This window comes from Parasteatoda tepidariorum, chromosome 11 (assembly GCF_982258835.1).
Source record: "Parasteatoda tepidariorum strain Cologne lab strain chromosome 11, Ptep-v5.0, whole genome shotgun sequence".
NCBI lineage: Eukaryota > Metazoa > Arthropoda > Arachnida > Araneae > Theridiidae > Parasteatoda > Parasteatoda tepidariorum.
In genome coordinates, this window is record NC_141765.1 from 99,690,554 (window position 1) to 99,715,570 (window position 25,017).

Consider the following 25,017-nt stretch of genomic DNA (forward strand, 5'->3'; position numbering starts at 1 on the left):
GTGTCTAATGACATATTTTAGAAATAGATATACTAATTATTTGGCTTATTTAAAGCATTCATTGAAACAAAAGTTACTTAGGGTGATATCCCTTTTTCCCAAATCACTGTAAGCAGTTTACATTAATAGAACTATTATTATTTCCATCTATTGTTATCGTATTTTTGTTTAAGTTTCAAAATTTGTTATTTATATTTTTTCAAAATAAATTTTAATCTGATTTTTAAATTATTTTTACTTTAGAATTACATTGGTATTCCGAATTGTACACAGTTTTATTTAACGTCATTTAAAGGTAGAATTGAATTGCTTAACTTTCGGAATTTGGTTTCCTCTTACTTTATAGGTTGAAAGTTTTCTAAACTTATGTTTGTAGATGAAAAAAATATATATATATACATTTTTATGATGTTTAATTGAATATTACTACAATTAATATTTGTCACCAATTATTAGTTCTGTCAAAATGTTACTACCCTTGTAATGTTTTACTGAAGAATTACTTTAGTTGTAGTCTGAATATATTGTTAAAATTTTCAGTTAATCTTGTTTGATTGCAAAATTAAATTATTTTGCTTGTAGATTTTAGATTTGTATGCTATTGTTTAATTCAAAAAATTTAATTTTATTTTGAATTGTAAATGATATTTTGAGCTAGAGTATTTTGTGTACTTTTTTCTTTAAATACTTTTAATTACTTTACGCTTAGCTTTAGTAAACTTAAAAGTGTGGCCCTAGCTAGATCTCGGGGGGTTTAAAATAAGGGAAAAAGCTTAGTGCCAAATATTTTTATTAGTACATATATAGCACACGGCCAAACAAACATAAATTTAATTAATTAAGAAAAGGAGAAATAAGTGTCCATTCAGTTCGATGTCTGAGCATCTACTGCCTTGTATATGGTGGCGCTGTTGTAGCTTAGCTATGTGGTTGCTACAAAAGTACTTACTATGTAGTTGCTACAAAAGTAGTAGTTTTACAGTTAGCCACATGTGACATATTAAATAAGTTGTTTTTAACAGTGCCCTGATTAATTTTTATTTTAATGTGATATTTGAAATTTTGAATTTTTTTTTTTTTTTTTTTTTTTTTTTTTTTTTTTTTTTTTGTATTTTACAGGATTAACTGCAGCCTCTATAGCTCTATGAAAGAGAAGAATTTGTGTACTACACCACTTTTCTGGTAAGAATTTTATTTTCAAGCTTTAACCATCTTTAAATTGAATAAAATGTTTTAATATTTCCTAGGTTATTTATGAAATTCTAATCACTTTATTAGAAACAAATTTTATTATCCAGTTTAATAATTTTCAAACGAAATATTAAGAAAAAATACTTTTCAAATTATTTCCGTTTCCACTTAACACTTTAAAAACAAAATCAAACTATTAATATTATGTATAAAAGAAATTAGATTAAAATAAGCATGTTTTTTGTACGCATGCTATTTGAAAAAATTATTTTGTACAAGTTAGTACAAAATATAATAAAAAATAAACATTGCTTTTTTGAAATAAAAATAAATTGATCCTTTCGGCCTTCCCTTCCCTGTTTTCGAATTGTATATTTTTTTTCTGGCTATGGGACTCTTAGGTAATAAAAATTCTCTAGACGGAGATTTAAGAACAGTAATTAGCATTCGTGAAAATATTAATCAACGAAAGACTATAAATTATATTTTTCGAAAATATTAATTGAATGTAAAGAAAGTATTAGTGTGGTATATCATTAGTGTATTCATAAACTAAAAGTAACTCTTGCTATGCAAATTTTTATCAAGGAATATATTATATTTATGATTCATACGCAGTGTTTAAGTACGAAAAAAAAGATATCTCCCTAAATGACTTCCGTTCTTATAATCGGATTTCCAAGTACTAGCGATAAGTACTCTGATTCACTAATTTTAAAAAATTTCTTTAAAAAAAATTATGAAACATAATCTCTTAATTACCTGCCCGTGCGTGTTTTTGCAGCTAACTATTTTACTAACTATTTAATTATATTCTTAATTTTCAAAGTATTATTCTCTACACAGGGGTGAGATTTTTCCGTTTTTTAGCTGATTTCCGCTTTTTTCACCTTCGTCTCTCGAATTTCAGCCTTTTTATCAAAAACTCTGATTATCCAAAAGTTAAACTTTTTAAAAAAAAATAAATATTCCGCTTTTTCAGAGAATTCAGCCATAGAAATAAAATAATTATATTTATTTCTGATTTTCAAAGATAAACAGAAAATTCAAACTATATAGCAGCCAACCTTTCGCATTTTTACTTATTTTAGCTATTTTCTCCGCTTTTACGCGCCGAAGATAAGATTTTCCTCACTTCTGCCCGCCTGCCAGATAGCTCGTATTTTCGTAATTCAGACGTCCCTGCGTCAAACAAACCTTTTAGAAGTCCCGGAATCTGCTATCATTTCGATTCTTATTCACGCGATTTTAATATCAAACATAACTTTTCGTATTTACGTGATTCAAAAGTTGCGCGCTGGGATTGTTATTCACGCGATTTGAATATTGTACATTGCGATTCTTATTTACGAGATTTAAAAATCTAATATCACGATTTGTATTTACTCGTTTTTAAAAGCCTATGTCGTGATCTGTTCCTGCGGCTATAATATCACACAACGATTTTCGTATTTATACATGATTTTAAAGTAAGGCGTTATAGGATTCGCATTCACGCGATCTAAAAATTATGAATCGTAATTTGTATTTACGCGATTTAAAAATTCTATAACGCAGAATGTATTTTCTCATTCATATTCACGTGATTTCAAAATCCATTATCGCTATTCATATTCACGCGATTTTAAAATCAATTATCGCGATTCTTGTAAAAAGTAAGTTTTTTTTCTTGAATTAGTTACTATAAAGGTGCCTGTTTTTCTATCGACAACGTAAAATTTACTCACTTGGAAATTCAGCTTTCTTGCCCTTTGGCACCAATCTCATCCCTGTCTACACTACTGCGTATGTTATATTTCCAATAATGTACTAATATAATGTTTTAGCAATTTAACTTAGCTTTTTCTTTAACCCTCGTTCGTTTTTAAATTATTTTATATTATAACCCTTGGTGAACAGCCGACCCGATTTTTAGGCTTACGACTACTAACGCACAACTCCGTAGCTTTGAAATTTTGAAACCAATCCAGAAGATAAGGGATCAAGTATCGGGAGAAATTTTGTCTTTGTGGAGGGCAGGGAGTGGAGGGCTTTTTGATGGAGCTAACCTGCATATGCGTAACATCGAGAGTAAAGCCATTAAACTTTTTTAAAAATTATTATCAAGTTTTTAATAAAAGAAAGCTTAGAATTATTGCCAGTTAGTTGAAAATTAAACCTTATTAAAAAATTATACAGATTCTGCTGCTTTAAAATTACTCAATCTATTACTCGATCTAAATCAGCAGTCTATATTTTCGAAAAAGGAATTTCAATTATTGTTTTTTTTTATATTGTTTCCTATTTAAGTAATAAAAAGTAAATGCATGTATGCGCAACTCAAAGTGTGTATACTTTGTTTTTTAAATGGATAAAAAATTACGGAGCTACAATTTTTTTTTTTTTTTTTTTGTTGACGTTCAGACTTACTTTTGCCCGTTAACTTTAAGAAGGTTGCCTTTTTAAAAAAATAATGAGGAAGAAATTTGTTAAAAGAAGCTTTTAATCAACTTTTAACTAAACAATTCTCAATTTTAGCATAATTCAAAAAGTATTGTTATAGCAGGAAAATGATGCTCGGTAGGCTTGATTTTGTTTAACAGCAAATACTAAAAATAAAAAATTGTTAAAAAAATAGAAAAGAATTCCAACCCCATGCTAATTTTAGAATCATCTCAAAAAATTGCTCTTTTTTTATAACTTTAAGTTTTTCTTTATACTTAAATAAGTTATATTAATACATTTTAGGATTTTAAATTATTTTATAGCTGTATTTAGTATGTCCAGAAAATTGTTTCAATATACTTTTTTTCATAAATTATGAATAAAATTTGTTCCTATTTCGCAGTAAAGGAGACAATAATGTTAATGTTTCATTAATGTTCAATTGAACTGTGACTGATTTTATTATCCCTAAAATTGGCATCAGTTTGGGCTAATTAATTTATTGCTTGAAACAAATAGAAACAATTAAATGTATTAAAATTATTTCTTTATTTTGTTAAGACGGCAGGAAAAATGAGGGTAAGCAGTGAAAACCATCATACTGTTCTTGCATCTAATCTTATAACTTGAGTAATTTTAAGTAAAATAAAATATAATAATAGATGTATAATAAAACTCTATCGAAATATGCCCTTAAATATACCCTAATATGTATCTAGAATAGTTTTTAGATTGATTAGTAAAAAATATATTTTTAAACTTTTCTTTTTTAAGTTGATCGAAGTAATTGACGTTGTGGTTATTTAACTTTGATTCATGGGAAGAGTTATTACACTGTCTCATTCGACTTTTGAAATTTCAACTGCAAACGGAATTGTTTAACTTCCTAAGAAATGTTTTTTCCGAGTAGCACTAAGAAATAATAATAAATGAATAAATACAATTAAAAAATAAGTAAATTGCACTATTTTATTTTTTTTAGAAAGTTCCGATGAATTATAAGTCATTATTTTTTTTCAAATTAAGAGCGAAAACGATTATCTTACGTAAAACTTATTTTAATATCGCGAAAATTTATTTTAATTCAATATACTTTGTTACTAAGTGAATAAGGCCAAGACTCTGAAGTGAACAAATGAAAAATTTCAGTTATATTAAAAAAATATGAAGATGTAAACAAAAGTCGACATATTTTCAGAGAGCCAAAATTCAAGCCACGTCTTTCACGTTTAGCCAGTTCTGTGTTGGGCAGTGTTTGAAGCAAATGTTTAGCTCGCTAAAATAGTGTAGCACCCATTTTCAAGACTTGCCAGACGTGAATGAGGAAAACGAAACTGTTTTGAAACAAAAAGTGTTTTTTTTTTTTTTTTTTTTTTTTTTTTTTTTTTTTTTTACCAATGGAAAGTAAAAGTAAAATACAAAATGAGAAGCACCGTGTTAGCAGAGAGTAAAACAGAGAATGCCAGTGCAACTCTTGCTCAACCAGACGCGTTTTGAAAATTTAAATAAATGAAAACAGTAGATAAAACAGTTATCAAAAATGAGATAAATCACCTTTTGCCGCACATGTTTTCAATATTGGGGATACATTGAATTTCGATAATGCCAAATTTTTAACCACCCGTGTCACATCAGCGCATTTTGATACTCACAAATCTTATTTTATTTATACGAATGCTAATTTCCCTTGTAGTTTCTCAACATTTCTCTCACACGTCAAAATGCATTTTGCCTTGTTATACCACTCTCGGCCACTGCGTTTTTTTTTTTTTTTTTTTTTTGTCTTTATTCAATTTTTTGTTGACTATGTCACTCTCGGGTACTGTGATTTTTCCTTTTCATATTTTGCTGGCAACTTCACGTTTTCTGTTTAGAATCGCTTCGGTTTTCTTCATTCACGTACGGCGATTCTTTAGAATGAGCTTCTATTTCTGAGTGCTCCAAACATGTCCACTTTTATTACCATTTTCATATTTTTAAGGCCAATGAAGTTTATACTTTTACAGGGTTGTCTCAGGCGACTAAAATGCAACTATTTTCAGCATGAGGGGACTATGGCAACTTTTTTTGCCTGAAAAGGCTAAAAAAGCAAGTATTTTCAGGAAAAGGAGGCTATTAGGAGACTTTTCTGTACTCCTAGCAATGTTTTTTAGCATAAATTGGGTTGAAAACCTGCGACCCACAAAATCTTCTGAACACACTGAATTTCTTTTCTTAAAAAATAAAAAATGTAAAATGAAAATAAAAAAATTAATAAGAAATAAATAAATAATTAAAAAATTGAATAAATAAATAATTAAAGAATAATTAAATTTGAGTCATCACTTTTTAATGCTTTCAATTTGCACAGATTCTATTGTAAGTCTTTCGTTTCTCGATCACCATTTCAACGGTTATTGCTATGAAATTCTGCACGATTTAAAAAAAAAAACAATTTTTAATATGATATTACAATGCATGAATTTTGAATCTGAGAAATCACTTTTTACAATATATATATAAATATATAAAATTTGCTAAATCAATTATTGATAAAAGGGAAAATTTCTTGGAAAAAGTGTTTTTTTTTTTTTTTTTTTTAAACGAAAAAGTATTCTTTGAATGAATTCTAGTAATTACAAGCATTCAATTTTCTGCAGATATGCAAATTTTTTTTATATAAAAATTTTAGCGATTGAACACTAACGTTTAAAAAAAAATTATCATATTTGCCACCAACTTGACTAAACGGATCATGGTATATGACAATTAAGTCATTTAATAACATTTTAGTCTTATTTTTGCTGAATTTTAGTTCTTATTTAGGCAACTATTTTCATAGTTTTCGGCAACTATTTTCATGCTTTAGGCTACTAAAAGCAACTATTTTGTTCATTTTTTTTCTGTGGCAACCCTGTTTTAGTATACTACATTTGAGTTTCAATCGTTATTTTGATAAGAATTTTATGCTGACTAAAACAAACATTTGTATTATTTTAACAGATCCTTAAAACATTAAAAAAAATTGCATCTATATTAAAATTAAGAAGTTATTTGAAGTAATCTTTTACGTTATCTTAAGTAATCTTTTATTTCAAATTAAAGTTTCAAAATTTTATATTCAGATATTTGGAATTATTGAAATTGATAATTGAATGTTGTGGAGAATATAAACGTAATAAAATACATTTGCTGCCACGATTCACTTTCTTAAAGACCTTACGAACTCAACTTTAAAAGGAGACTATCATATTAGATATGTGTATGTAAGAATCATAATGTAAGTTCACATAATGAAAAGAACTAAGCAAAGAAATTATAGTAGCAATATTCGATGATAAATACAGCAGATCGTAATTAAAGAACATGCTCTGCAAAATGTTATGAAAAATTTACGAAAATTCGTTTTAGAATGTATAGAAACATTACTATGCTCTTTGCAAATTGTCTTTACCCCCCAAAAAAAGACACATAGCTCACATATTTGGCAAAATAAAACGATTTTAAAAAAAATGAATCATACAATATTCTTAAACATTCATATTTCAATACTTTTGAAATGCCATGAATAATGAACTAATTTTTTCAATAATAGAAAAAAGAAATATCGTGAATTATGTAAAACCTTAATAATGTGAATTATAATCTCTTCCAGATGCTCTACATGTTTACGGAATCTTTTTAATGATTTTCCTTACAATTACGTAAATAATATAAAGAACTAATGCAAATTTGGTACAACGAAAAATTTTAAAAAGTTGAAAACAACTTATAATATATACTCATAATATACAACTTGCCACATAAAAAGTTCAGGTGTTCAAATCTTGTAAAATTATAAAAAATTTATGTATCGATTAAAATTTTTTAAAAGGAAAGCAGTCTTTGCTTTTTAGACAGAAATAAGTCCAAAAATTGCCTGTTGCCTAGAAACTTCGAGATATTTTTGTATTAACTACTAAAAAAAGTGTTGTCGATCTCAGCGAACACAATACAATAAATGATAAGGTTTCCTTTTTTTATTATCTCAACTTCCTTGTTCAGCAACCGAGAAATACTGAGTAATTCTATCTTGTCTATCAGACAGTTAGTTTATGGTTATTAAATTACTCCTCCTAATTGCTTTCCCTTGTTTTAGGACTACACTAAATGTAGCTTCCTAGCTCCCCAATTTTTTGAAATTTTGTCTACACTCCTATATTGCGGGTCACGAATTAAAATATTTTATTTCATTACGGTTGTTGAACAGCCGACCCAATTTTTTTGTTTACTACTACTAATGTTCAAATCCGTAGCCTCGTAATAGTGAACCCAATCCAGAAGACGAGGAAACTCCTGGATTAAGTATAGGGAGAAATATGCTTTCGTGGAGGACTTTTTCTAGGAACTAACCCTCATTTCCTTTACACGAAGAGGAAGACCACGAAAACCTCCGACGGTTAGCCTGACGGCAAGGGGACTCTAGCCCATGATCCGTCAACCACCGAGGATATTTCACGTCAGCACAGTGGTCAGTGCTAGCCGGATATCGACCAGCCGTCGCCGGGATCGAACCCGGTTCACCTTATCTGAAGGCGAACGCTCTATCCCCTGAGCCATCGGGCTCACGAATCAAACTATGAAAAAAATCTTAGATGCGTTAATTCAGAGAAAATACGTTTTTGTGCCTGATTTTGTAAATTAATTAATAATAACAACTAAAGCCGCGATGGCTGAAGGGATAGAGCGTTCGCCTTTCATTGAGGTGAACCGGGTTCGAATCCGACGATATCTGGTCGCTACGAATTCGCTTCCGGCTTGAACCAACCCCTGTGCTGAACTGAAATATCCTCAGTGGTAGACGGATTATGTGTTGGAGTCCTTTGGCAGTCAGGCTAACCGTGGGAGGTTCTCGTTTTTCTCCTCTCCATGAAACTCAAATGTGGGTTAGTATCATCAAAAAGTCCTTCACGAAGTCAAAATTTCTCTTAATACTTGATCTTCCCTTGTCTTGAAGATTGGATACAAAATGACAAAGCTACGGACATTAGTAGTCGTAAACCTAACAATTTGGCTGGCTGTTCAACGACGGTTATGAAATAAAATGGCCAGAATTAACATGTTTGAAATCCTTCTCTGGAACCTTTAAGATTGACACTTAGCTCGTAAAAATCGGATCATTAGAGCAAAAATTATTCAGGATATCTTTTTTTTTTCTCTTTTTTTTTGGCGCATAGAAGCATTAACTGCAATTATTAAAAGTAAAAATAAAAATCGCAAACTGAGATCGGACAATTATTGGCAACCACTTTGATTTTATTTAAGTCAAAAAATCTGCCTTAATTGAGACATAAAAGAATTTAAATAAATCTTCAGATTAATGATAATTTACAACTGTTTACCTGCAATAGGAACTGAATAGTTGTAATATAGCTCGTATTATTGATCCTAAAGTATTATTGTGTCCTATTTTTAGAAAAACCAATTATGAGTTTCAATAATTTTGGCTTTATTTCATATAGATGTTGTATAATGTGAATCGCATAATTATATTCGTAGTTATAATGAAATATTATGCATGATTTAACTTTGAATGAAAAGCATCGCAATTAATCAAAATAATGTATTCTAGGAATATATGATGAGGAAAGTGAATAATCCAGAAAACTTAAGAGTTTTTAAGGAATATTTCAGTTAATTTATAGTCTCTACATCTAGGTTTCTAGGCTGTAGATAATATAAACATGAATTTTAATTATTTGTTTATGTTTATCTATTGTTGAGAAAACCATATTTAGTAATTATTTATATTTAAGGCCAAGTGATATCTAATGAGATAATGCAGGGATGCCACAGGTGACTAAAATGCGACTATTTGCAACTATTTTCGGCCTGAGGCAACTATGGCTACTTTTGTCACCTGAAAAGGCTATAAAAGCAACTATTTTCAGGAAAAGGAGACTATTGGGAGACTTTTCTGTGCTCCTAGCAGTGTTTTATTTTAGCATAAATTGGGTTGACAATCTGCGGCATCTTCTGAATATAATGAATTTTTTTTCCTAAAAAATAAAAAAAATATTGAATTGCAAATTTGAGTCATCACTTTTTAATGCTCTCAATTTGCACGGATTCCATTGTGAATCTATTCTGTTTCTCAGTCGCCTTTTCAACGGTTATTGCTACTAAACTCTGCCTGATTTTAAAGAATCCAATTTTTAATACGATACTATGATGCATTAATTCTAGCATTTAAAAGTATTTAATGTTCTGCAAATATACTAATTTTTTTTTCTATAAAAATTTAGTGTTAGAGCACTAACGTTAATTTAAAAATTATCGTATTGGCCGTCAACTTGACTAAATGGATTACAATGAAGTCATTTGATAAAATTTTAGTCATATTATTGAAAAAAATTGTTTTTATTTAGGCGACTATTTTCATGCTTTAGGCTACTAGAAGCAACTATTTTGTTCATTTTTTTCTGTGGCAACCCTGTAATCCAATCAAACGGGACTGGGATAGCCTGGTTAGTAGGGCACCGGGCCCATGTCTAAGAGAGAGTGGGTTCGATCCCCGTCGGCCGAACACTCCCCGTGAATTAAATGGTGACCGGTGCACGTTAAATCTGTCGAGTCACAAAGTCTTCCATGCTAGATCAGTACCTCCTCTGGAGGTACTGATCTAAGAGTTACCTCCTCTTCTGGATTGGTTCAAAATAACAAGACTACAGAGTTGAGTATTAGTAGTCATAAACCCAAAATTGGGTCGGCTGTTCAGCAACGGTCATAAAATAACAAAATCTAATCATATCTAATGAGATATCTAATAGTATATCTAAATGAAATGTTTATTTTATTTCATTTTATCGGGAGAATATTCTGCCATGTAAAGGAAACAATCTAGAACTTGCAGGGAGATCTATATTAGCAGAATTTCTTTAAAAATTTGATTTATTTTACATATTTACCTTACCTTATATATTTATCCCATTTTGTATGATGATATTGTATTGTAGGTAAGAGTAATACAATTTTTTCATTCATAAAAATTCTTTTTACAGAAATATGAATCCTTGGAGAAGAGCTCTAAGTTTAACAAGATCTGTTGAGGTAAATAAATAATTTTTAATAAGTCTTTTGTTTTGTATTTGTTTCATAATTAAATTTAATGTGTGTAAAAGCTCTTTTAAATCTATTCTAATATTGGTCTCAACTCTCCCTACTTTTAACGGCAGACCCTTATTTTCTGTGATCACTCCAAAACTTCTTTAAACTTACATACGTCCTTATTTTTAACAGCAATGTGAAATCTTTTTTGTGAAAAGGGACATTTGTTCATTTTTCTCTGTTTTCATTTTGTTTTTCATTTACAGAATATCATTATCTTTTGCCATATTAAAACTATTTCTCCTTTTCATATTTTAAGATTTTTAAATGTTTTTTCTTAAATTAATTTTTAAATTAGTTTTTGGTTACGATAGTGCTAGTTTTTTCTTAATTCAATTTTTTTGTTTTGTAATATTTTTTAATGATTTTTAAAGTTTTATTTAAAAACATTTTTCTATAAGTATCAGTTTATCATTAGTACACTTTTAGTACAAGAGTTTTTGTGTTCATTCAATTTTTAGCTTCCAATTATATTTTCTGATGTAATTTACGAAATTCTCAATTTCTTTTACTTAATCCATATTATATTTTTTGTTTTTGTATTTCATGCCTTTAGATATTATCTTTTCGTATTTTAATATTATTTCAAAACTGTAATGGCTGTTAATTAATTTATTGTCAAGTTATTATAATACACTTTTTTGGATTATACAGAATTCATTTTATGTTTAATGCCTACTCAAGTTCTTTCTTAATTTTATTTATGCAATAGTTTCACTTAACTTAGTGTGTGTTTTGCTTTTGTAACATTGGTATTGATTTTTTATTTTTGTTTGGTACATTATTCTGTCTACGTAGTTTTTTTAATCTTTAGCTTTATAAATAATATATATTCTTATATTAGAGTTTGAATTGTCAACTAGTTTTTTTAAATTACTTTTAGTTAAGTATAGGCTATTTTCAATCAATTTTGTTTTGTAAATTGTATTTTTTTGTTATAAAATTTAAGCATAAATTTATATTAATACTTTTCTCCTTTTTACTATTTAAATTTTTATGCATAATTTTTTGTTTGCAAATTATAGAATTTGATTTATATTGTTTAATGAATGTAATACTCGTATACCTTCATTTTTACATGTAATGCTTTTGAAAAAACATTTTTTGATTTATGAATAATATGTTAATGTTTTTTTCTACTTTTTTTTGTGACTACTTTTTTTTTTCTTCAAAATTTACACACGACCTTTTTGATATTGCATAAAAAAGAAATTTTGATAGGAATGTTTAAAATATTTGAAATAAAGATTGAAAACACTGACTAACAGCTATTTAAAAAGAGAAAACAAAAGTTTCATGTGTCTTTCAGAACAAAAATTAACAAGTTTTAGAACTTAATAAATATGTATAAAAACTATTTCTAATTATGCATAGCAAAATATATTATTTCAGATTGTTTTTTTATTAAATCTTTTAAAATTTCCCCCTAGAAAACTTTGTCGAAAAATAATTTTTATAAATAATTTATCAAATTTTATTCGGCCTATTATTTGGCCAAATGTTCGACGAACCGAATGTTCCACAAAAAGGCCGAATATTCGTTACATACCTGAAAAATAACCTATCTTCAACTAATTTTATTTTACATATTTATCATACCTTACCTTATATATTTATCCCATTTTGTATGATGATATTGTATTGTAGGTAAGAGTAACATAATTTTTTCATTTATAAAAATTCTTTTTACAGAAATCTGCATCCTTGAAGAATAGCTCTTAAGTTTAACAAGATCTGTTCAGGTAAATAAATAATTTTTAATAAATCTTTTGATTTGTATTTATTTTATAATTAAATTTAATGTGTGCAAAAGCTTTTTTTTTTGTATTTGGAAAACTCTTTTGATGCTATTTCTAATATTGGTCTCAACTCTCCCTTTTTTTTATTGGAGGCCCCTTATTTTTTGTGATCACTCAAAAGCTTCTTAAAACTTACATACGTTCTTATTTTTAACAGTATTGTGAATTTTTGTTATAAAATTTGTTTTTTTGTTATAAAATTTAAGCATAAATTTATATTAATACTTTTCTCCTTTTTACTGTTTAATTAATTTTATTTTGTATATATATATATATTGTAAATTGTAGAATTTGATCTATATTGTTTAATGAATGGTAATACTCGTATACCTTCATTTTTGAATGTTATGCAATTACAGCATTTTTTGATTTATGAATAATATGTTAATGTTTTTTTTTTGCATGTAAGAGTGTTTTCTTACATTACTTATATAGGAATTTAATTTAAGTATTAGTACACTTCACATAAGTTTATAATAGTATTACTTTATCTACTTTTACATTTTAGTTATTTAGTATATTTACTTGTTTAATTTTTAGATTTCAATTTACTTGAATTTAAATAATATATTTAAGTTTTTGTATTCTACGTATTAGCAACTCTTTTTTTTATTTCATTAATTTATGTATTAAATTTAGTTTACTGTTAAAACATTTAAAATTAGTTTCCATTAATATTAGTCTCCATTAATATAAGTTTCCATTAATATTAATTTATCTTTATTAACTGTATTGTTTCTATTAAAAAAATGTTTTTGATTTACATGATTATATATTCTAATTTTTCTTACCCATATCTTTCACTCGTTTTTAAAATAATTATTACTTATTAATAATTTTTTTTTCTACGTTTTTTTCTTTAATTTACTAAATTTCATTTTATTTTGCCAAATAAATAATATAATATATAATTTGTGCTTTATGTGTTTACAATTTATCCTTTCCACTATTTTTCAGTGTCAAATTTAGACTACCCATTACTTTGTGTTTTGAGAATTAAAAAGCCAAATCTGTCATATTTTTACTTAGAGAAAACATACTTTGGTGTCTAATGACATATTTTAGAAATAGATATACTAATTATTTAGCTTATTTAAATCATTCATAAAAACAAAAATTATTTAGGGTGATATCTCTTTTTTCCAGCTCACTGTAAGCAGTTTACATTAATAGAACCATTATTATTTCCATCTATTGTTATCCTATTTTTGTTTAAGTTTCAAAATTTGTAATTTATATTTTTTCAAAAAAAATTTTAATCTGATTTTTAAATTATTTTTACTTTAGAATTTCATTGGTATTCCGAATTGTAAACATTTTTATTTAATGTCATTTAAAGGTTTAAAGGTAGAATTGAATTGCTTAACTTTCGGAATTTGGTTTCCTTTTACTTTATAGGTTGAAAGTTTTCTAAACTTATGTTTGTAGAAGAAAAAAAATGTACATACATTTTTATAAGGTTTAATTGAATATTACTACAATTAATATTTGTCACCAATTATTAGTTCTGTCAAAATGTTACTGTACTTGTAATGTTTTACTGAAGAATTACTTTAGTTGTAGTCTGAATATATTGTTAAAATTTTCAGTTAATCTTGTTTGATTGCAAAATTAAATTATTTTGCTTGTAGATTTTAGATTTGTATGCTATTGTTTAATTTAAAAAATTTAATTTTATTTTGAATTGTGAATGATATTTTGAACTAGAGTATTTGGTGTACTTTTTTCTTTAAATACTTTTAATTACTCTACGCTTAGCTTTAGTAAACTTAAAAGTAGTTTTGTTTCAATTCACTGTTGAATTTTCTAGTAATTTTGTGCTTCTATAACATAACTTTATTTTATTATTTAGGTTATTATTATTTATTTAATTACTAACACTTTTTATCTATAGATTGGAGTTTTACTTAAATTTGTATTGTATAAGGTTTTGTATTATTGCAATTAATTTTAGTAAAATATTAGCATAATTAATTTTTTTTATTTATTTTTATTTTTATTAATTTTTTTTCTTATTTACTTTATTTTGCTTATTTATTTATTTTATTTAGTTAGTTAATTTATTTATTTTTATTTATTTATAGATCTATTAATTTTGCTTAAATGTTAGAATATGATTTACTTTCTTTTATATATATTTTTTATTTCATTTTTTTCATTTTAGTTTTGTGAAAGTTTATATGAATTTTTTTATTAATTTTAGTTAGTCTTATTATTTTATGTTAATTTTTCTTAGTTTTTTGTATAATTGTTGCTATTATCTTTGTTTATTGTTTCTCGTATATCATACAGAATTTGATTTTTTTTTTGTTAAATTAAAATAAAACTTTTATTTTATGACTTTAAAATTCTTTTCCTTCATATTTTTTTTTGTTTTGTTTTAATTTAGTATTTGTTTGCATCAATAATGAGAAAAATCCTGCAGATTTTCTTGCAATTCTGAATGGCAACGGAAAAATAACATCATCCATAAGCTTTGATTTCAGCTAATATATAATAGCCAAAAATTTAAAACATAAATTGATAATTTCTATATTTATTAATTGCGAATTAAAAAAGAATAATGTTAAATATAATTTCAAACGAACTAGAGTGTGTTTTGGAGCAAATGAGTGTTTTGGAGCAAATTTAATATTGAACATTTATATCAATTATATAAATAATTTAAAGCTTCTTTAGCTCATGACCTATTTACTTCTAGATGTTATCTAATTATATAACAATTTTCTGATTTAACGAACATTTTTCACAAAAAAATTACATTTACTGAAGGAATCTTATCTGAAATAAATATTGTTTTTCAAACTTATAGCATTCATATAAATTACGTTGTTTTATTTATTTTTCTTTTATCACTTCGATGTTTTTATTTTTCTTCTGCATTTTCACATTGATTATTTTATTAAATTGGATACTTTTATTGATGTATTATAGCAATTTAGAAATGAAGAAGTTTGAGGTCAACCTTTTTTCGAACACTTTTTCTGTTTCCAAACATAACTTCGAATTTATAAGTCTTCATAATGAATTTAATCTACATCTATGCATTATAATAAAATAACATTTGGGCAATATCAGAAGGAAACAATATTAATCAACCCTTTATTTAACCCATCCTCCTTTTTCACTATCTATGAGAGATCATTAATAGCTAAGGCAGGTGTTTAACAGTTTACTACTAAATAGATCTTTTTTTATGTCCAGAACAACAGTTAAGCAACAACCTTGATTTTGTTTCACTGATAAGAAACAAAGGTCTCTGTAATCAATCTATAGTTTCAAAAAATTATAAATTTAAAAAAATCTAGTTTGAAATTGATATAGATGGAATTGTTTAATTCTGTAGAAAAATATTATTTAAAAAATATTGACACGTTTTAGAGCAAAAAATTTTAGATTGTTAAATGATTTATAATTTCTTTTCATTTATTCAGAAAATGAATGAAAAGAAATTAGAGAAATATTTTGGAGAATTTTAAGCAATATTTTAATTATTTTCGGTGCATAGTTTAATTTATGGTAAATAAATTTACAATATGACAGGGTGGCCACCCACCTGGAAAACCTTGAAAACCTGGAATTATTAGGGAATTTTTTTATACTGGAAAAAACCTGGAAATATCAGGGAAATTTGGATAAAAACCTGGAAAAATCAGGGAATTTTAAAGAAAAGATGGAAATTTTTTCTTTGATAATTTTTTTTAATTTCACTTTTTAAAATTATTTACTAATTTTCTTAATTTAAATTATTTCATCCATTACATCCACTTTTTTTAACGGAAATGTATCGCCAAACAGTTGAAATATCATCAATTTAGCTATACTTTGCATGCATCAAAATTTGCTCCATTACAGCTGTTAAACTTGAATGCCACATAAAATTCTCCTATTGTAGCTAAACGAATGCAGAAACCTTTGACCGCTATGGGACTGTGCAATTTAGGAAAGATTCTGGTGTAGGTGGAAAAAGATTTAGGATATTAGCTTCTATTTTTAAATACTGTCTTTGGGCTGAATCCATTTATGGCTCAAGTTTGTTCTGATGCTTTGGTGGTAATTTTTTTTTCTATTTTGACAAAATGTTTTTGTATTTTTAACTTTATAAAATTCTCCAAAAATTAGTTGGTTATAATTTGATAATAGATTTTATATTGCACTCTTTTTTCTGAAATTTTTTCTACTCCCATTCAAGGAAATCTGTGAATTATTTTTTCTCCGCAAGCCAACCAATCACACATTTTTTTACCATCGCTGACAGCAATGTTTGTCGATAAATCGTTACAATTGTTGCATTAATGCTAATTTTTTCTATTTCATTTTAACCTTTTATAACATATTTTTAAAAAATGTTTTTTTTAAGAACCAACTATATATTAATATTTAATTTTACTCTTTTGTTGATCAATATATGATTTTTGATTCAAAATTTTGTACCAAAACATTTGAAAAATAAATAAAAAATCTTGCCAAATTGTCAAAATAACATTTTGAATAAAATATTTTATAATATAGATACTTTTCTTGTACACATCCTACACTTAATAAGAAAAAAGAAACAAAAACCTGGAAATTTTAACATTTTTATCTGGAAAACCTGGAAAAATCAGGGAAATTTGAAATCTGATTTGAGTGGCCACCCTGTATGAAAACAAAAGAACCGTCTTCCTCTTTACTACTTAGAAACGAAGGCCTTTGTTATCATTCTATAATTATAAAAAATGTGTTATAAAGAGGTAATAATAATGTACTTTTTATTACAGTGTCTACAACAAGGGAACTCAGATCTATGGGACTGCTTTACTGGAGGTCGTTATACAGATTCAATTAATTACTACAGAACGAATGCTTCATTTATGATCGCTTGAATCGGATTTGCTTCATTATGAACTTGATCCTCTATGTATAGATTCGAACATTTTATTTCAGTATTATATTGACAGTATTATGAGATAGTATTATATTGATGGCATGCAATGATGATCATAATAATTATTGTTATTGTTTTATGCAGGTATATTCATATACCGGTATATATTCATATACTGGTGGATATAATTAAAATAATATTTCGTGTTGGTGTCATCATTTACCTCCAAAACAAATTTTAAAATCAAGTCTAGTCCTAGCAGATACATTTTAAATTTGGAGAAAGTCATTTTTGTACTCAATATATTCATTTTATTTTTTATTCATATATATATTACCTTGACCAGCACAAATACAAAATGCTGTGCTGAACATAAGGTGATAAACTGTTACAACGTCTTATCATTACTACAAATTCGAATAATGGGAAAGAAAACTTTTTCGGTCTGGAAAAGTCTAATTTAATTTACCCATACAGTTTTATAAAGAACATGTTTCATTTGCTTGATGTGAGTTGTTAACCGATTATATCGATTAGGGTTAGGTAATTAGCAGCCGACTCGCCAGCAGCCGCAAAATGTTTCCCCCTATCGAATACTGCCTGCGATAGCTCCAGAACGTAATAAAAAACTTTTTGGGGAAAGACTGATATTAAGTAGTGCACCGAAGTTTTAGAAGCTTATAATCTCAATGTAGTTTTTCGATCATATTTCTCAATATTTTTATTGCAACAAAATAATAAAGCAGTACTTTAAAATAATATAATAACTTTTAAAAATTCTATGATACCATTTCATAGCTAATGTAAGGGGCCGTTCAAAAAGTACGTACACAAAAATGGAGAAATTTTAAACCCCTCCCCCCCCTTCGTACATAAGGTCTTACTCCCCCCCTTAGAGTACGTACATTTTATTAGTCTACCCCCCTTTTTCATAAAAATTAAAATAATTATGTTTTAAATAAAATTAAGTATTTACTTAAGGAGTGTGTAGGATAAAGTCAAATTTAATTTTGGTGTATGTTTATAAAGTACGTACTTTGTATAATACCTCCCCCCCTCCCCATCGTACAAAACCGTACATAATAGCAAATCCCCTCCCCCCCCCGTCGGGATGTACGTACTTTTTGAACGGCCCCTAAGATGCTTTTCATTCGTATTTTCGAATGTTTTTGTTGGTTTACTACGTCTTTTAAATACAATACTATAACGATTCCCAAATTTGTGTTAAATAAAATTTGAATCGATAGATCATTTTCTTCACGAGCGCAATTCGAAAATAATAAGTTTTATATTCAAATAAATTTTCATTTAATTTTGAATTGTTAGCCCTTTTGATTCGTGTCTGTTCTCATTCGCTTGAGCGAAATAAAGGAATCAATATTTCGCTTGTATGCATAGCATAATAAACTGTGTAATAAGTGCAAGTACAAAATCGTCTCTGGGTTGGTTTTAAATACAGCAATATATATATATATATAAAAAATCCATAACTTCCAGTGAAGAAACGTATTTTTTTTCCTTATTTTTGTGTTGCTTACTAGACTAACATTTAAATGTTTGAATTGAGTCTTCAGTATCAACCATTCTATGTAGTTACTATATGAATCAATAGATAGAGCAAGCAAAATTTTAAGCTAACTTATTTTTTTTATTTTTACTTGCCATAATTAAGTATTTAACATCAGTAGATTCTGATTATTAAAATACAGTTAATTATAGTGAGAAAAATTTCCAATATTGATGACAAGCATTTATATTAAATAAATAAAGTATAAAATAATTGCTTAAGAGAGGAGAAAAACGTTCGCTAATTCACTTTTTCAAAGTGAGAATTTAAAACATTTCATCATGACAGACTTCATAACATGTAAAAAAACTAATAAATTATTTTTAAAAATGGTTAATCATATTAGTAAATAAACATACAATAAATTCAAAATAACTTGTCCTTGATGGATGCCTAAAATTGTTTTTTTTTTTTTTATTAATTGAATATTTTATTAATTGGCTATTAATTTCTACCCAGAATAATAACAAATATGAAAGCAATTTTGTAAAAACTTGCTCATTAATTCACGATTAATAAATATACAATTCAGTTAAGTTGATTTTTAAAACAGCCTATTCTATAAATTGTAGTGGTGCCATCTATCAATCTATAAAGTAAAACTCCGAAACGGCTTTATAATTTTATTTAACATGAACTTGATCTAATTATATCATTACTTCCTTATTATAAAAACTAAATTTAAACTAACAATATTTAAAATATGTAAATTTAGAAAAATAATTCTCATTTAAAGTAGCCATTCCTTTAATTATACTACTCATTTACTAATGATAATTAAAGTATAAGTATTTATAAAATTTTTCTGTGCAGTCACATAACAGTCATTCATCTGAAATAATTATTCATTTAAATATGTCCCTAAAAACCAAGGTTACAAAATTTTTTAAACTGATTTGCTGTTTTATTGCTTCGAACACAGCAAGATCATTTTTTCCTTCTCAAAATTTCCATCCGATTGTAATTAAAATTCTTTTTTTTTGTTTCAATTACTTGATACTTTAAATCACAGATAGTTAAAAACTCAGATAAATCCCATTGCTTTAAGAAACTGCTAACATTATTTAAGTGAATATGTAGCTTGTGTTAATTCATTTTAGTATGGGAACTTGTTTCCTTATCAGTAGCTTAAATAAACTCGGGCGCGTCCCCTGCATGATTTTTAAACTTCACACAAATTTTTAAAAATTATAATATGGAACAAGAGACTTTCTATTTTAATTTATTAAATTAGTTTAACATCAATTATTAAGGAATTAATAATTGGAATGGAAAGGCGAAATCAAAGCATTGTATAAACTTACACTTTAAAATGAGGTTTATCTAATAGATATAAGTGAAAAGCTTATTTTAATTGTAATTCATTCAGTAGAGAACCATTTTTGACTGATGGTGATTTTAAATTAAACTTTTCTCTATTAAATTTGTTAATTAAACTTAACATTATCTGTTTTAATGTCTAAATTCCAGAAAGAGCGAGACACAGTTTACCCGCTTGAATTAAATTTCAAAAGAAGTTTTCTTTTCGAAAAATAGCCTTCTAAATTGCATTTTTTTGTTGTTTTGTTTTAAAATTACCAATTTTATTTCACTTTTTTTCACGAATGTCTGAAGTTCAGAACCAAAAAAAGCAAATTATTCGCCCTCTCAATTAAAAATCAGAGGTAAAATAAAGTTTTCAATTTTAAAAATAACTTCAAAGTTGACTTTTTTTTTTAATTATCAATTTTTTTTAAAATTTATTTAACTTGGCATTATTTTCATAAATGTGCAAATTTCAGAAAAGGCGATGTACATTATTCGCTTCCTTAAACAGTGGAATAAATTAAAATTATGCTAAAAAGCAAGCTAATATTGAAATAGAAAATTTATGCGAAACCAATCGTTTAGATAAAGAATTATGAACAAAAAAAAATAAAATTTCTCGTCATAACGGGTTAAACGAAGATCTGTTTGCCAGATCCCCTCAGAACAAAGAAATAGGTTAAATATTTTCTTAAAAGCGGGTCTTTGACGGAAATTCATTGTTAAGAAAAATAATAAGAGTTTTCAAATTTTAACTATCAACGCATTCAATTAAAAAAAATATATATATATATATATATATGCATTTCTTTTTAAAAAAAAAAATTTTTTTGTCAAAGGGAAATTCTTTGTGCCGACATTACGAACGTAGTGTAAACTTTCACATTCAGGAAAAACCCTTATCAAAAAATAGTTTTTATCAAATGTTAATTATTTTTATTACTTATAAATTTGGGCAAAATGGGACAAATATTTTCTAAAATATCTCTAACTCAGTGGCGCGACAGCCCATCTCAGTTTTCTGGGGTGAAGGAGCAGATGTTCCGTTCAGGTGGTCAGCCGAACGCGGAACCCCCAGTGTTTAGTTCCCAAGCATGCTTGGTACTCATTTATCGACACTGAAGGGATGAAATTTCTAAATATCAAATTTTAAAAAAATTCGCATTTTTAAATTTGACTTCAGAAGAACACAGATTCGATACATTCATACTGCCCTGCTGACCAATAAATTCGGAAGCTATTTCCTAGATGGCAGCTACTCTCAATATTTGAGCTTCAGGAATCCGAATGCTTCGAGAAAAAAAAGTGGTATGTTTTGTTTACTCGTCTAATTTCGTAACTCGTGATAATTGCTAAGAATCAATAAATAGTATAAGAAAAGACTTTTTACTCGGCCTTTCATCACTGAAACCGGCGGTTTTTTAAAGGGTATATGGAGTCCAATAATAATTACAAATTTTTTTTAAAAAAATAGAATAACCAAAAGCTTTTTTGATTTAAAGATTGGCACGTGATGCTACCTTAATAATTTCAGCGAACTATAAATATTTTTATAAAACGCTGCAGATGCCATAAAGGATATAAAATCGTAAGAAAACATATTTTCCCAATTCTTTCCGGCTACAGAACTCGAAATGATTGATGTGGCAGAACACCGATTTAATAAACACAGAATGACTACCATTAACTTTGAAATGAATAATTGATTTTTGTAATTGTTTCAACTTTAATAATATTAAAATCAGGTGTTGTGTCAGATCGACGAATTCTTCTGGACAAATCTAGTATAAACTGAAAATGAGCTGAATTTCAAGAAAAAAAAACAAATGATACAAACATTGAAAATGGTTATTAGAGAAACACTTTTCTTTACAATTAAACTTGCTTACTTTCTCTGTAAAGTTTGTCGGAAACTACTAGTGCATTTATTTAATAAAAATCGCAAGAAGCTGAAATGTTATATTATTACTTAATTAAAACTTCATTTGCTTTAAAACTACACTGATTGGGAATAACAGTCGACATGTTTCAAGCGCTCAAAAATGGACGCTCATTTTCCAGACGTGTGTGACAAACGTAAAGTTACCAACGAAAAATGGGAAATACAGATCAGAGACAAAACTAAAAGACTTCAGTAGCCAAGTTATTTTTTAGAAACTGCTAACTTTTTCTGTGCCATTTTGCTTAAATAATTTAATAGAAATAACCGACATATTAAATAAATAATAATTGGATGTAAATACAATTTGAAGATTTCAAAAATTGTTACTAATTTAATTTAATTTTCTAAATTCTCAGAACCCTAGGGTACCACGAAACACGTTTTATGAGCCTCGCACGCCGAATTCAGATTTTTGACTCAACTCTTAAGAAGTAACCACAATAATATTTGAATTTTTAATATACAGTCGAACCCCGATTGAACGAATTCATAGAGACTAAAGATATTATTCGCTAAAACTGGGACAACTCGTAATATCGGGGCAAAATAAAATAAAAAAATTGTCCAACCTTATGAAATATTCGAACATCTCTAATAAGCAAATACACGAAATAAAAAGAAATCTTAACACTTTTTATTTAGGAACTTATACTACAGCGAATGATTACACGCTGATTATTTTGAAATTTTAAAGCATTTCGTGAGTAAGGTTTGCTTATTTGTTACTTTAATAAGCTCTTTTTCGACGTCAAGAATATACTCCTACATTTACATTCGGTAAGTTTTCACTTTTTTTCAAACCGTGCAAAACATCAGAAAAAGTAACAGTTTTCACTGGAGATTCAATATCATCGACTTCTGAGTCATTATCTCCTATAAATCTACTTCATAAAATTCGATAAATCGCAAAATAGGGGTTCGTTAAATTGGGATTCGGCTGTATCACAATGGTGTCAGATAGAACGGAAATTAATTCTCGTTCTGATATTATAAATGTGAGCAAAATATAAAAATTCCGTGGAGATGGGATGGGATACATGAGACAATATTTATTATATCAGGTATTTTATAAGTACATTATAATAATTAGACCAAATTATTAGACGTGCTGTAGTATTTCATTAATTACATGTTTTTCACGAGTTAATACGCAATATTTTCATATTTAAACATACATGTAATGAGTTTTTATTCAGGAGATTTTTTTTATATACTTCCTATTTGTATTTATTTTGCATTAATTGATACATAAACAAGTGCAAACCAGTTTCAGCCGCGTGAAAACCATAATGCTGTCTATAGAGTATATCACCTAATCATTAAGATTTTACATAGAATCTTAGAAAGCGTCTCATAATTTGTCCAAGTACTGTAGAGTAGTGTGAAAACGAACGAATCGATTATTTTAATCAACTCTTTTGTGAATCGATTCATCAAGTTCGTTTTAAAAAAAGAATCGTTTTTTTTTCATCCGCCTAAATAAGGTTAATTATCGGTTCGGTAGGTGAAAAATATTGGGAACCGCTGACCTAGATCAACTAATTCAAATACTAAAACAGTCTAAACTCATTATATAAGATCTCCTCTTACAACGACTCTTCCATTATAACGAGCATTTAAAAAAAAAATAATCGATTCATAAATTTTTCAGTTTAGTAAATCGATTGGCACTAGTCTAGAAAGTTTGCGGTACATGTACCAGTAACTTCTGTATGTTATCAAATTCGATTAAGATTTAAATGTAAGATATATTTAAAAATAAAATAAAACCGTTATGTTGAAAGCAACACTTAAAGTGAAACATAAACCTTTATTTTAATTCAACTGCTGGTCCAATTCTTTCAACACTTAATATTCACTGTTTGTTTTATTTTATTTCTCTTTAAAGGAAACACTTGATTGTACAGTTTGAATCTTAAAACAAAAAGTAGAATAACAATTATAAAGTGCTTTTTTAATAGATTTTGCTTGTCTTCTTTTTTAATTGAAATAAAAGAACATAGTTTTGTAAATCATCGTCTACTCATATTTACGCAGTCTTTTTTTTTTCTTTTTCTTCACATAACATAAATTTTTAAGAAAACCAACCGACAACGAAGCATGATAAGTATATCAATAAATCTGAAAAGAAATCTTAAGTAGCCATCACTTATGCAGGTGCTCAAAGAAATAAATTAAGGGCGGTGTGGGAGTTTTCCACTAATTCTTATCTTCCCCTAACAAGGGTGACATGGGAGGGAAAGGAATTTTTAAAACTGTTTGCAAAGTCTCGTAATTTTTTCCAACAAGCTCAATATTTATTTGATTGTTACGCTTTTATCATATATTAATTTGATTTAATCAAATATTAATTTTATTAAATTGATTTTTTTCGCTAGTAAAGAAGTCTTAATTTATCAACGAGTTTTCGTGGTATGTAAAAAGTCCTCAAAATTTTCGTGTCTCTTATTCGATTAAATATTGATTTAAGAATTTTAAAAAGTTCTATGTCGAATTTTTATAGTTTACGAGCTGTTTTTATTATTTTAATAAACGTAGACAACTCAACAATTTCTTAATTAAACTTAGTAAAGTTTAAACATAAAAATTGAGGGGTCTATTTTTAAGAAATAATTATTTTGAAACAAAAAATTTTTTTTCTCCATATCGTTAGTTTTTGTGTCTCTCATATTTATTAGATTTAATAATGATTTAGGAATTTTAAAAAATTGTGAAAGTTCCATGTCAAGTAAAGGGACCGTCTATTAATTCCTTAAAACTGTTTGGTCTAACTTACGGAATTTCTTTGTTTCGGAAT

At 27.1% G+C, this 25,017-nt stretch overlaps 1 long non-coding RNA gene across 3 annotated transcripts in view; it reads left to right on the plus strand.

The window, feature by feature from the left end:
* The window catches only part of LOC147802009 (uncharacterized), a 42,722-nt gene extending 24,578 nt beyond the window's left edge, over nt 1–18,144 (plus strand). For 2 of the 3 annotated variants that reach the window (XR_015430546.1, XR_015430547.1), the window contains 2 exons: nt 1,120–1,182; nt 17,300–18,144. This is a non-coding gene — a long non-coding RNA (uncharacterized LOC147802009). Of the gene's footprint in view, nt 1–1,119; nt 1,183–10,627; nt 10,684–12,432; nt 12,483–17,299 lie in introns of those variants that run through there. The other variant, XR_015430548.1, reaches the window with a different exon arrangement.
* Nucleotides 18,145–25,017: the final 6,873 nt, after the last annotated feature.